Here is a 15,577-nt window from a genome sequence, read left to right on the forward strand (position 1 = left end):
AATTGCGTGAAAATGTAATCACATGTCAATTCTAGTATAATATATTTGTCCAATGAATACCCGTTTATCATCGGCATTTCTTCTTGGTGTATCAATTTTAATGGCCAGTAGTGTATATTCCTTACCGTCATTTCTTGTTAACAATATTAGCTTATTCCGAGAATAAGTAGCTTTCACTCAGTTAATACTCAGCAGAAATCAAACCCGCATTTGGATCGGACTTCCTTAACTCTCGTGCAGAAAGGTGTGCAGCATAATGCTGCATCTATTTCCAATAAGCTACCACTCGAATTCAAAAATCTTAGCAGTAATCCACGCGCTTTCAAATCGAAACTGAAGAGTTTCCTCATGGGTCACTCCTTCTATTCTGCCGAGGAGTTCCTTGAAAAATTAAGCTGATTCTTGTTGTATTGTTGATTGGTTTTACTTAAACTTATGGTTTGACTTTCTTCGGGTTCACAGACATTGTATTTTTATCTATTATTACTTCTATGTTATAATGTCATATACTGACACGTTCCATGACCTTGGAGATTTGCTCCTCAGTTTGGTCCTACGGAACTTCACATTTCAATTAAAAAAAACTAAAAATAAAATTAAATAAATAATCAAGTTTCTGAGGTTGTAAGCGTATCGTCATATCGCTGGCTTAGTTGTGGAGTATCTTTGCGGGCAGCCGCGTCTGCAGAGTCGAGCGCGGGACACGGAACTTGTGTTGTGTGTAGCTCTGCATCAAATGTTCAAACGTGTGTGAAGTCTTATGGGACTTAGCTGCTAAGGTCATCAGTCCCTAAGCTTACACACTACTTAACCTAAATTATCCTAAGGACAAACACACACACCCATGCCCGTGGGAGGACTCGAACCTCCGCCGGGACCAGCCGCACAGTCCATGACTGCAGCGCCTTAGACCGCTCGGGTTAGCTCTGCATATGAGAGGAATTGTTAGTATGGAAGCTGAAGTGTTGCTACAAGTGCTATTACAGTAAAGTGATAAAATAAGCAAATGATTCAGAGGAAAGTGAGTGAAGAAGTAATTTAAAAATGAGCGGTGTTGCTGATAACGGATTTATGTATCCTCTCATTGCGTGTCGCACAGCCTCAATCATCCGCGCCGTGTTCGGTCTCCCAGAATGAACTAATGTGAATCAGTAGAAATTAATTACCATGAAAGAGTGCAGAAAAGTGCCAGTGTCTTGTGGCGAGCGTGAGAACGCGCATTCGATCATCGCGTTTCCGCATTATCAACAATCAGCCGCGCCGCGACGGTTATGCGCACGCTCGTCCAAGTGATATTGCGGACAGATTATCATCAAGACTGTCAATTGGGATAAAGATTTATGAATTAGAATGTAAACAGTGCAACCTGCAATTTCCTTTAATCGTCTCAGAATATAGTTGTTCATACCAGACATAGAACAGTGTTGCGTTCTGATGATGAATGGTTCCCCTGACTCGCTTGCATATCTCGATAGATAATTTCAGGCAAGCCAGCCGCAGTGTGGAGCAGAACAGTACGACCGCAGTGGGATTATGAGGTACGTGATGTGGACAGGGCGCACGGTCAAGAAACGGTCCAGAACAGAAAAAGCCAGTTTTAGGTCCCCCACCCACATTTGTACTCCCGGGCGTGTTACAAGGTACCATCTTCATTGAGGCAAAATATTTCCCAAAACTGCTTCGAACCTATATAAAAGTGTATTAAATTTAAACGTGAACATTTCCGGAAATAATAAAATGATTTTTAGCAAAACATATATTTTCTTTTTTTCTAAAAGAAAGAAAGAAAAACTGCGGCTCTCGTGTAACGAGATGGCAGGAGGTCCACTCCATTCCGCTACGCCAGCTCGTGAAACAGCAGTGCGGTGCGCGCGTAACGCCAAGGCTGTTGCGGGGTTCTGGGTGAGGGGCGCCTGCGCGTATCGTGACAGCGGAAGGCACTGCCGCTATCAGACACGGCCGTTGCCGCTTCAAGGGCGAACAGCTCACCGCTGCGGTGTACCACGACTCTACACGGGAGGGGTCCAAATCATATCGTTCCACTCCTACCGAGTTGACCTTCCAATCGTACTGATACTGTTCCCGACTTACGTACGTAAAGGAAGAACTTCTCATAAATACGAGTACAGCAGAGAAACGCCCAACGGAAGTTGGTCGCATTAACCACGAGGTCCACTTATTATTGACGCAGCAGGGCTACCTCAAGCCTAAGCCGTGGTTACATAACGAACAAGCCCGTGACCTGTAGACTTTACAGCAACCGACTAGGTGTAAATTGGACAGTAACGAGACAGCAACCCAGAAGTAAAAATAATTTCAAAATGCAAAGCTGTATCTGTTCTTTCAGACAGGACAAGGTCCTAAGTAACAGCGGTACACAAAAGTACCCTACGCCACACACAGTAAGGTCCCTTCTAGAATATAGATGCTGATGTAGGTGTAGATATTAGTAGGTCACTGGTCTGTAAAAATTAGCATTTACGCTCAGCTGACGTCTCAAGGAATCTAAAAATTAAAGCTGCCAAAGAAACAATACCCAGGTAACTCCTCTCTCTTTCACGTCCTTTGACTTAAATTTTCAAGTGGAAGGGGATATTTATTTTACACTACTGGCCAATAAAATTGCTACATCAATAAGAAATGCAGATGATCAATGGGTATTCATTGGACAAATATATTATACTAGAACTGATATGTGATTACATTTTCACGCGACTTGGGAGCATAGATCCTGAGAAATCAGTACCCAGAACGACTTCTGCCCTTAATAACCGCCTTGATACGCATGGGCATTGAGTCAAACAGAACTTGGATGCAGCATCAACACGATACCACAGTTCATCAAGAGTAGTGACTGGCGTATTGTGACCAGCCAGTTGCACGGCCACCACTGGCCAGACGTTTTCAATTGGTGAGAGATCTGGAGAATGTGCTGGCCAGGGCAGCAGTCGAACATTTTCTGTATTCAGAAAGGCCCGTACAGGACCTGCAACATGCGGTCGTGCATTATCCTGCTGAAATGTAGGGTTTCGCAGGGATAGAATGAAGGGTAGAGCCACGGGTCGTAACACATCTGAAATGTAACATCCACTGTTCAAAGTGCCGTCAATGCGAACAGGAGGTGATCGAGACGTGTAACCAATGGCACCCCATACCATCACACCGGTTGATATGCCAGTATGGCGATGACGAATACACGCTTCCAATGTGCGTTCACCGCGATGTCGCCAAACACGGATGCGACCATCATGATGCTGTAAACAGAACTTGGATTCACCCGAAAAAATGTCTGTTAAATTTCGGGTCTGTAGCCCATCATCTTCGTGGTGTAGCAATTGTAATGGCCAGTAGTGTATGTTAACTGTCGGGAAAAAAATACAACCCCTTTAAACACTGTGTTCAGGGACACCGCATTATAATATGTGCACACTGAGGGATCAGTAGTGTTGCCGACTTATCTGTCACGGTCATCAACGATCAGATGGCACTCAGGAGGCCCCTTGTTGTGATTCTGTGGGAGGTAAATGTGCTGAGTTTAGAGGTGAAGAGCGTTTGCAACACTCGTTCCAGGGGATAACCATCCCCCACCAACGAGTACAAACTCTTGTTGCACAGCTTCAGCCATTTCAAAGGAGTCGCATTGTGGGCCTGTGAGAAGCTAGGTGGACGTCGACGGACTGCTGAAAATGTTAGGTCCGGTGTATCAGTAGTGTGTCACTGCTTTCAACAGCTGTGCGTGGAACATTCCCGCACATGAAGAAAAGGTTGTGGATGTCAACGTAGGACAGATGATCGTCCATGAGCGCAGGCCCGGATCTAGGGGAGGGAAAACCGAGGTACCTGCCACTGGCGGCAATTCCAGGGGGCGCCAACTTCATATTCTTGAACGAAAAAAACTTGTTTCAGAAAGCGGTTAGCACCCAGAGCACGTTGGTCAGCTGTTCTATAATTTTGAAACATATTCCTGTTGGTTTTTGAACATTTTTCAACACATTCTAAGTTAATTTCTTACCGAATCGTAAGTCGATTTTTGAATGCGTGCATACTGTATGTGATGGCTCTGCCAGGTGAATATCCGTTGCATCTAGGAATAAAAAAAACTTTCCCGCAGACAAAAGGGGACGAGGCTATACGAGGTGAGCTGAATAAAGCCGAACGGTTGAATGCCCATCGCCGGCCGTTGTGGCCGTGCGGTTCTAGGCGCTTCAGTCTGTAACCGCGTGACCGCTACGGTCGCAGGTTCGAATCCTGCCTCGGGCATGGATGTGTGTGATGTCCTTAGGTTAGTTAGGTTTAATTAGTTCTAAGTTCTAGGCGACTAATGTCCTCAGGAGTTAAGTCGCATGGTGCTCAGAGCCATTTGAACCATTTTGAACGCCCATCGCTGTTTGTTTATGTTGTGGATTGGGTGAGCGAATGGTAAGTGTTCCTATAATTATTGGCGAAATCCATTCAGACAACCAGAGTGGAAATAAACGACTAAGAGCAATAATAGGTAAGAAGGATTACATATTATCTTCTCGTTGTATCCAAGAAAATGAAATTTTGACAGAAAATTTTTGACAGAACCGTACACTTCTAATGGCCACTTGTACAGTCCCCGGTTAGCAGCCGGTTAAGTTCTATTCTCGGAATAGCGCGGAAAACGCGTTGTACGAACATTTACTAACGCCTAACCGGAGAATAAGCGCGGGATAACTGGACCGGTGATTCCGACAGAGTTAGAGAAGTTAACTGGCGAATAAGTTTTGACCATGGCAGGAATATTTACAGAATTAGTGATGACAAGAGTGTGTATAAGAGTGAGGAAGGAGAAGAAACGAGGACATCACACAAATTATATGTAAGAATATGACTATTCCAAATTTATACAAAAATTTCGTTCTACTACTTTTCGATCTCATGCTTGGGAAACTGGAGCATATGAATGGACTGTAAAACTATTTCCGAACATAAAACTTTTTGCTTGTAGTAGGCCTAATAGGCATTTGATATTGCTACTTCGTGAATTACATTCAATAGTGTTATTTATGTAAATGAAGTAGATAAAAATAACCATTTGTGCCAAAACAGTCTCGCTTATTTGACGTGTGTTACAATCGGTGCAATATTAGGAAGGCCTATTTCGTTTATTCTGGCTGACAGTGACAAAATAGACGTAATCAAATTGCGAAACCACGCCGATCTTGGGTAGTATTCGCATTAACCGCTTCTTCAGTATCAGACAACGACATATTGTTACGCAGCAAAACGTTTGATGAACTTTGTGAGGTAACAGATTCTTTCGCAAAAACGAAAGCACGGCATATAAAGCTGTAGCAAGATTAGAGAGAAAAAAAAATGCTGGGATCTAAGGATTGACGAAATGTGTACTGTCTTGCTTGTCGCTTGTCTTTACTGGTTTTATGTTCCCTATATGTAATTTTATGTCACGCAAAAGCGAAAGTTATTAGCTAGTAGGCAATAAGGAGCGTAAATTTTCTAAAGAGTTCTTATTCTCTCTGTCACAAACCCTTAAAAAAATAGTTCAATGGCTCTAAGCACTATGGGACTTAACATCTGAGGTCATCAGTCACCTGGACTTAGAACTACTTAAACCTAACTAACCTAAGGACATCACACACATCCATGCCCGAGGCAGGATTCGAACCTGCGACCGTAGCAGCAGCGTGGTTCCGGATTGAAGCGCCTAGAACCGCTCGGCCACAGCGTCCGGCTCACAAATAACCCCTACCATTATTAAATGTGAGTTTTTTTAAAGGGGGGTAGGACGTTAAACCGGCGGACTGGGAGTCGGAGAGGCATCACAGGGCATTCTAATTTGTACTGTCCTGAATATAGGCTTGATGGCTTCCATTACAAAATACACACGTTTGAATTCCACAGAGCGAAATACAGTGACGTGCGATAGAAGAATGCTGTCTGACGAGGCGTGGCACTGCACTTTGGCAGTCTTAAGACCGATAACAAGTCTTACAGTTCCTTGAACATGTATGTTTTATCTATCAGACTCCTGAGAAAGATGTGAGCTTCAAAATTAACATATTTTTGAGATATCTATTTTTTTAAATTTAAGACGGCCTAACTCAAACGCTCGATGGTGAGGGGGGAGGGGAGGGGGCGGGGCGAGGCATCTCAATCAATTTTTGCCGCGGTCCGGAAATATCGTAGATCCGGGGCTGCAGGAGCGACACATACATACTGAGCAGCGGTGGCCTACCGAATATCATCCAGGGAAGAAATCTGGGCGCATGTCGCGCCTACTGTGTCACCAAGCATCAGTTGGTGCCGTCTGCTTGCAGCAGGACTAACACCACGTGTGCCATTGGTCAGGCTGCCACTGAAACCAAAACACTGCCAAGCACGGTTACTCTAATGCATTGGTTCCCAACAGGTGGTCCGCGGACCACTAGGGGTCCGCGAGCTATGCCAGAGGGGTCCGCAAGATGCTATAAGAATAAAAAAATATATTAAATATATTTCGTATTAAAATATTAAAACAGATTTTTAGTTTTGGCCGCTTCCTGCATGAGCAGAGCTTTAACGAACGCTAACTTCTGCGTCAAGCGTCTACCTAGAGCCAACTGACACTAGCACACACTAGCGCAAAACTAGAATTAGATAGAGGCAAATAGTTCTGCTGTATGCCGTTAGACTACGCGCGCTGTCCCTTTGCAGCTGACAACCGACAGTCACTTTACACAGAAACTCGCATTTCACACGACAATCGGCCATTGTTAATTTATTTCCAGTGCTTTCACAGACAGTATTGTTTACATATTCAATATTCTGTATTAAAACAGTAGTAGAGATGGGCAAACTGAAACACGTAACTGTTTCGAAACAAATGAAACAGTACAATGTAATGTTTCGATACGCTGATTCGAAACTGTGAAACAGTTTGTGTTTTGTAATCTAATAAACCTAGACATTTTATCATCTTGAATGTCTACTGTATAGGTATGTCCATATAAACACAAATGAGGTGCGAGAGCGCTAATCATATCGCAGAAAGTATGAAACTATCACTTAGGCGTCTTGGCAGTTTCGTATTGAATGCAGCAAATGCGCTGCTTTCGTGTCGTGTGACTTTCATACTTTTCAATTTAACAATAACAATGATAGCTAAATTGAAAAAGTTTTAAGCTCAATATTTTTTCAAGAATGAATATGTCAATGTTTTTCTAAGTATCAAAAATAGAAAACGTATAAAGAGACTCTTAATTTGGCTTTTTTAGGTACTTGGTACTGTGATATGACAAGATACCAATCATGCACGATGAGGGGGTCCTCGAGAAAATTTTGTTGGAAACCCCTGCTCTAGTGTCGTGAGAAAGACGGCTGGAAAGTGGAAAGTCGTTCTATTGTCTTCAGTGATGAGAGTGGGTTCTGTCTGTACGCGAGTGATGGACGTGCACGCGTACAGCGTAGACCTAGGAGGGACCTATTCCGGGGTGCTTTCGCCCACGACATACAGGTCCCAGCCCACGCTTCACGGTGGGGGCGGGACGGGGACCGTCAATCACAGCTCGCCGTCACATTTGGTCTTTCTGCAGGATAAAGTAATCAGTGCCCGCTACACTGCACAGTTTATCACCTCCGTGCTACTGTCATTTTTTTCGACACGAGAATGATTTGCGTTTTCAGCTGAACAACGCACTTCCACATACGGCTGCTGCGAGGCAAAGACATTTCGTGACGTACAAGTGCCCTGGTCAGCAAGATAGTTAGCTCTGTGGCCAACTGAACACGCATGGGACACGGTGATGCGGAAATTTAGTCGTTCTCCAGAGCCTGCAAGAATAACTGTCGAATTGCAACAAAAAGTTGAAGATCTTGGGACAATGTATTGCAGGATACCTTTCGGCAGATTGCAGGCTTTCTCGGCGTATTCCAGCGACGAACTCTTCTCGGGTGATCAGCCGTGTGGTGCCGTCGTCTTGTGTCAACGTTTCGATGAGTTTAGTACCCATCATTGTCATCTCGCTTGAGGATGAAGGGTACGAAACTCAACGAAACGTTCCGACAAGACGACGTCACCACTCGGTTGATCACCCGAGAGGAGTTGATCACCTTTCGGCAGCTTTATGATCGTTTGCATGCGAGAATATACGACTGCGTTTCCGCCATACCGATGTTGGTTCAAATGGCTCTGAGCACTATGGGATTTAACAAATGAGGTCATCAGTCCCCTAGAACTTAGAACTTCTTAAACCTAACTAACCTAAGGACATCACACATATCCATGCCCGAGGCAGGATTCGAACCTGCGACCGAAGCGGTCGCGCGGCTCCAGACCGTAGCGCCTAGAGCCGCTTGGCCACTCTGGCCGGCGAAATTACGTGTAAAGAGGAAATGACAACTCTGTTGCAAAACCAAAACTTGTAAACAACTTTAATTAATATTTAACTAAATACCGCAATCGTAATTTCTGATAAATTCACTACGGTAAAAACCGTGTAAAACACGTAATAAATTTAAATAAGAGTATAGTGCGATGGTTGTCTCAAACCTAAAGAAAAATGCGGAAGAGTGTCTTGTAAATACGAAAGCTTGTATGGTCACTGCCAAGAACAGTTACTGAGACGTGGAAATGTCAAAGTGCCATTTTTTAGAAAAACGCGTATCCAATGATACTGAGTTCTTGGCGCTCTGTTGCATGTCTCCAGATGTGTTTCAGTCATTACAAGATGGTTACGGTGTTTCCGCAAAGCAATGCTTCCCTCTGGAGTTCTAAATGTCATGCATCAACTTCTCCATTTAGTTGACGCACGGGAAGTGGTCATTTGGGTTTCAAAAACAGTACAATAATTTGCAGAAGGAACGTAAACAAGGCCATTGTTCCGCAAGATTTACACAAGGTAGATGAGTCAGCTAAAGCCATGAACCCATTCCATGTAATTCCAATGCATACAAGTGACACTTTTGATTTTTAAAATGCTGCTGAAACATAGCTGTCTGTGCAGACGTGTAAGACCTCCAAATGCATTTAGGATCAAAGTGCCTCCTACTCATGAGTTTCAAATAACTATTAAAAATTCGCACTATGCAACACAAGAATGGAAAAAACAGCTTGTATTGAAAAGAAGGAAGAGATCAGTCTTGGTGCATGTCATACCGTATCTCATCTGAAAGAACGACCATGTTTATCAGCTTCAAAACAGAAAGACCTTCGACGATGTTGCCATTTCTTCCTCAACTGCTCGGGGAGTCTTACAGTAGGTTTTGCAACATCAGTTCCCAAGAATGGGGCTGCTTAAGAACCACAATTCAATACTAAGAAATTTTTTCTGGAATTTAATTTCGTTATTCTCATATGAAAATTTGAAAAATATAAGAAAGAATTGACTACAGTTCTATTAGTTAAAACAAACAGAAAACAGTGCCTTAGTATTTATGGCACCTGAAACAAAAACTTTGTAATTGGCACTTAGAACCAGTCAATTCCGTGGTATGGCACCTCGAACGTTCTTAATTAAATATTTATGTTCTAAATTGTCTTTTTTTTCAGTGATAAGGAGAGCAGCGTAATCCTGTGGTATCAGCGTATCTTCTCGATTTGTTGGCTACAAGTAAGTTATGTGTAAAAAGACTTACAGTCTTCTTTGATTCTACATCTGCATCCACATCTACATCTACAAGATTACTCTGCTACTAACAGTTAGGTGCCTGGCAGATGGTTCATCGAACCATCTTCAAGCTACTTCTCCATCGTTCCACTCTTGAACAGCGCGCGGGAAAAACGAACACTTACATCTTTCTGCGTATGCTCTGATTTGATTTCTCTAATTTTATTACCGAGCGATGTGGCGCACTGGTTAGCACATTGGCCTCGCATTCGGGAGGAGGACAGTTCAAACCCGTGTCCGGCCTTCCTGATTTAGGTTTTCCGTGACTTCCCTAAATCGCTTCAGGCAAATTCCAGGATGGTTCCTTCGAAAGGGCACGGCCGATTTCCTTCCCCAATCAGAAATTGTGCTCCGTCTCTAATGACCTCGTTGTCGACGAGGCGTCAAACACTAATCTCCCCTCCTCTCCTCTTATTTTATTATGATTATCATTCTTCCCTATGTAGGTGGCCACCAACAAATATTTTCACACTCTGAGGAGAAAGTTGCTGATTGAAATTTCAGGAGAAGATCCTGCCGCAACGAAAAATGTCTGTTTTAATGACTGGAATCAGTTCATGTATCATATCCGTGGCCCTCTTTTCAATATTTCGCGATACTATAAAGCGAGCTGTCCTTCTTTGAACTTTTTCTATGACTTCCGTCAATCCTATCTGATCGGAAACACACATCGCACAACAATACTTAAGGAGAGGACGTACAGGAGTAGTGTAGGCAGTCTCTTTAGTAGACCTGTTGCATTTTCTCAGTGTCTGGCCAATAAATCTTAGATTTTCCTTTGCTTTACCTACAATATTATCTATTTGAAAAGTATTTAGTTAAATTTATAGCCTTTAGATTTTTGTGATTTATCGTGTAACCGAAATTCAGCAGTTTCCTTTTGGTACTCATGTGGATGACTCGACGTTTTCCATTATTTACAATCAATTGCCACTTTTCGCACCATATAAATATCGTTTTTCAATTTGTTTTGAGCATCTAATGACTTTATAAGACGGTAATGATAGCATCTCTGCAAACAATCTAAGAGAGTTAAGCAGATTGTCTTCTAACACGTTTATGTAAATGAGGAAGAACAGGGGACCTATAAAGCTTCCCTGGGGAACGCCAGACATTACTTCTGTTTTAAAAATGGTTCAAATAGCTCTAAGCACTATGGGACTTAACATCTGAGGTCATCAGTCACCTACACTTAGAACTACTTAAACCTAACCAACCTAACGACATCACACACATCCATGCCCGAGGCAGGATTCGAGCAGCGCGGTTCTGGACTGACGCTCCTAGAGCAGCTCGGCCACAGGGGCAGACTGTACTTCTGTTTTACTCCATGACTTTCAGTCAGTTACTACCAACTGTGACCTTTGACAGGAAATCACAAATCCAGTCGCACAACTGAGACTATAGTGCATAGGCACGTAATTTGATTAGAAGTCGCTTTTGAGGTACGGTGTCAAAAGCCTTCCGAAAATCTAAAAATATGGAATCAATGTGACATCCTCAAGCAATAGCACTCATTAGTACGAGATAACAGAGCTAGTTGTGTTTCACAAGAAAGATATTTTCTGAATCCGTGTTAGCTGTTTTTATCAATAAATCGTTTTCCTCGAGATAACTCATAAGGTTCGAACATAGTACATGTTCCAAAATCCTACTGCAAATGGACGTTAGCGGATTACACCAATTTCCAGTCTCGTGTATTGGTGTAACATGTGCAACTTTCATTAGGTACGGCTCTTTCTACGAGCGATCGGTTGTATATGATTGCTAAAATTGGAGCTATTGCATCAGCATACTCTGAGAGGAACCTGACTAGTATACAATCAGGAACGGTGTCCTTGCCTTTATCAGGTGATTTAAGCTCCTTTGCTGCACCGAGGATATCTACTTTTGAGTTACTCATGTTGGCAGTTGTTCTTGGTTCGAATTCTGGATTATTGTCTTCGTCTCCTTCGGTGAAGGAATTTCGGAAAACTGTACACAGTGCCTCTACTTTAGCAGCACTGTCATCAGTAACATCAGCATTGTTATCGCGCAGTAAAGGTACTTATCATGTCTTTCCGCTGCTGTACTTCACATACGACCAGAATCTTTAGGGTATCCTGCCAGATTTTGAGACAAAGTTTAATTGTGGAAAGTATCAAAAGCACGTAGGGTTGAAGCTCGTGCTAATTTTCGAGCTTCTGTAAAACTTCTCCTCGGAAATGCAAGATCTGGCAACTCAGATCGTTTGGCAGTTGCACTCTTCAACTGATGTCAGTGCTCCATAACACTGAATTGTTCAGTCCATGGAAGAGCGCTCTCATCTGCGCTCAGCCTGTTCTCATACTGCATTCCAAACAACTTTCGGCTGCCGTGACAGCGTTATGCGCAAAACTCGACACTACTGCGTACACGCAACACTCAGTCCGCAGTGGGTCAAAGCTGACCACCAGCTGCGCAGCCTTCGCTGGGGCCACAGAGGACTGACGCAAGGAAACAAACTTTTTGAAGGGTAACTGTCTCTCAACTCTTTGACTGCCAACGGAACATAGTACAGGGTTATTACAAATGATTGAAGCAATTTCACAGCTCTACAATAACTTTATTATTTGAGATATTTTCACAATGCTTTGCACACACATACAAAAACTCAAAAAGTTTTTTTAGGCATTCACAAATGTTCGATATGTGCCCCTTTAGTGATTCGGCAGACATCAAGCCGATAATCAAGTTCCTCCCACACTCGGCGCAGCATGTCCCCATCAATGAGTTCGAAAGCATCGTTGATGCGAGCTCGCAGTTCTGGCACGTTTCTTGGTAGAGGAGGTTTAAACACTGAATCTTTCACATAACCCCACAGAAAGAAATCGCATGGGGTTAAGTCGGGAGAGAGTGGAGGCCATGACATGAATTGGTGATCATGATCTCCACCACGACCGATCCATCGGTTTTCCAATCTCCTGTTTAAGAAATGCCGAACATCATGATGGAAGTGCGGTGGAGCACCATCCTGTTGAAAGATGAAGTCGGCGCTGTCGGTCTCCAGTTGTGGCATGAGCCAATTTTCCAGCAAGTCCAGATACACGTGTCCTGTAACGTTTTTTCCGCAGAAGAAAAAGGGGCCGTAAACTTTAAACCGCGAGATTGCACAAAACTCGTTAACTTTTGGTGAATTGCGAATTTGCTGCACAAATGCTTGAGGATTCTCTACCGCCCAGATTCGCACATTGTGTCTGTTCACTTCACCATTAAGAAAAAATGTTGCTTCATCACTGAAAACAAGTTTCGCACTGAACGCATCCTCTTCCATGAGCTGGTGCAACCGCGCCGAAAATTCAAAGCGTTTGACTTTGTCATCGGGTGTCAGAGCTTGTAGCAATTGTAAATGGTAAGGCTTCTGCTTTAGCCTTTTTCGTAAGATTTTCCAAACCGTCGGCTGTGGTACGTTTAGCTCCCTGCTTGCTTTATTCGTCGACTTCCGCGGGCTACGCGTGAAACTTGCGTTCAACCGTTTCTTCGCTCACTGCAGGCCGACCCGTTGATTTCCCCTTACAGAGGCATCCAGAAGCTTTAAACTGCGCATACCATCGCCGAATGGAGTTAGCAGTTGGTGGATCTTTGTTGAACTTCGTCTTGAAGTGTCGTTGCACTGTTATGACTGACTGATGTGAGTGCATTTCAAGCACGACATGCGCTTTCTCGGCTCCTGTCGCCATTTTGTCTCACTGCGCTCTCGAGCGCTCTGGCGGCAGAAACCTGAAGTGCGGCTTCAGCCGAACAAAACTTTATGAGTTTTTCTACGTATCTGTAGTGTGTCGTGACCATATGTCAATGAATGGAGCTACAGCGAATTTATGAAATCGCTTCAATCATTTGTAACAGCCCTGTATTATCGTGGCCACGAAGAATTTCTACAGTTGGCCCCATCATAACGATTGCACACTGTCGACGGTACACGGGGGCATCGGAGCGTAGCACCGATAAACGGACGCTGTTTTTAGAAATACTTAACGTCGCCTGCCTTTTACTGCAAGTGTTTAAGAAACTGTTGAAGCGCTGGGTGGAGCTCTAGGAAAGATGGCGACGATAAAGCTCAGACAGAAACAAACGTGCAAACTGACCAAATAAGCACACAACCGAGCAGAGTGCAGAGCACGGTACCGTAGAACTGTTAAGTGTGTTACACTGGCTGCTTGGTTTAGGCACTGGATTAACATTAAGGGTGGACGGGGTTCAAATACCAAACACAGCCTTCTACATTTTGGTCTCCTGTGATTTCCCCTACACAACTAAATGCGAATTCTCTGATAATTGCTTTGGACAGGGCACAGACGATCTCCCTCACCACCCTTCTCAAGTTTGAGTTTGTCCTCTGTCTCTTCTGACCTCGACATCGTCAGTTTTACTGTAGTCATAACAAAATTGAACCGTGGGGACGAAAGACAGCGGTGAATCTGTACAATCAGCAGCTAAATATGTGAGGGAACTTTCGCCATCAGACAGAAGAAAGGTATCAGAATAAGACATGAAAAGGAAGTACTGCAAATTAACTTAGACACAGGAAACCTACTCAGCAAAAGAAGCTGAATTAAAGCATTACAATTGTACAGGTAAAATTCGTCACTGGATTGCAATGACACGTCATTTCACTTTCAAAAACATTTGATTATTCTTACCAAAGTTTCGAGCATTAGACATCCATGGCCTTTTGTAGCAATGCATCTCGTTCTGGAATCAAAATGGTGCCAACAGTTTTGTAAAATGAAAAGGGAGCAGGCCTGCTTCACAGTCTGTATCGTTGTAAACATCTAAACGAGCTCTGCATTTCGATGTTACATGAGCGTCTGTACAGGCAGTATGGCAAGCAGATTCTCAGTACACAACCTGTAGAATTACTTCCCAATGAACGTAGGATATAAAACACGATTATAGCACAATTTGTCGATTAAGTTATAAGAGATGGTCACTGGGTGAAGTAAGATATGAGGTAATCTCTCACTTGAACTCTTTGAACTTGCCAGTCTGAAAATAAATTTGGGGAAGAAACCAAAGATTACGCGGAGTTGGATTATAGGCTAATTGTATAGAAAATTAAATAACTAAAGGTTAAACTTGACAAAGGAGAAGGAGGAGTAGATTAGTGTCTAACGTTCCGTCGACAACGGCGTCATTAGATACGGAGCAAAAGCTCGGATTAGGGAAGGTTGGGGAAGGAAAGCGGCAGTGCCCTTTCGAAGGAACGATTCCGTCATTTTCCTTAAGCGACTTAGGGAAATTACGAGAAACCTGAATCAGGATGGTCGGACGCGGGTTAGAACCGTCGTCCTCCAGAACGCGAAAACTTGACAATCGTCTTAGGAACAGTAACGTACCTCTATATATGCATATATGAATATCGTATGTTTGTTGGTAATTATGTTGAAGATCGGATAAAATACACATATTAGCAACAGCAACAAAGTACGGAGGTGGAGGGAAAAGGACAACAAAAAACTGGTGAGGAATATTTTTGTTTCCTGAATACAGACTTTTTTTGAAATGGTTCAAATGGCGCTAAGCACTATGGGACTTAACATCTGAGGTCATCAATCCCCTAGACTTAGAACTACTTAAATTTAACTAACCTGAGGACATCACACACATCCATGGCCGAGGCAGGATTCGAACCTGCGACCGTAGCAGCAGCGCGGTTCCGGATTGAAGCGCCCAGAACCGCTCGGTCACAGGGGCCGGCAGACTTTTGTTTACCAAGAGTCAACATGCCGTACAAATAAAGTAAACAGACCGAAGCATTTTTGTCTTGCTGTTACAGGGTTTGTCATAGATGGCCCTTTACCAGCTACACTTTTTTGTGAATCAGGGCAGCTTTGGTCATTACTGCAAGCCTTAAAACTCAGCAACATTTCTCAGTCATTGCAGAGCATTTGCTGACTTCAACATTAGAGACAACTCAAACGTTATAATGC

At 43.3% G+C, this 15,577-nt stretch overlaps 1 protein-coding gene across 1 annotated transcript in view; it reads right to left on the reverse strand.

Moving 5' to 3' along the window:
• LOC126458199 (NAD kinase-like) overlaps positions 1-15,577 on the reverse strand; it is a 517,930-nt gene that overhangs the window by 501,235 nt on the left and 1,118 nt on the right. The gene's annotated exons all lie outside the window — the stretch shown is intronic.

This window comes from Schistocerca serialis, chromosome 2, assembly GCF_023864345.2.
Source record: "Schistocerca serialis cubense isolate TAMUIC-IGC-003099 chromosome 2, iqSchSeri2.2, whole genome shotgun sequence".
Taxonomy (NCBI): domain Eukaryota; kingdom Metazoa; phylum Arthropoda; class Insecta; order Orthoptera; family Acrididae; genus Schistocerca; species Schistocerca serialis.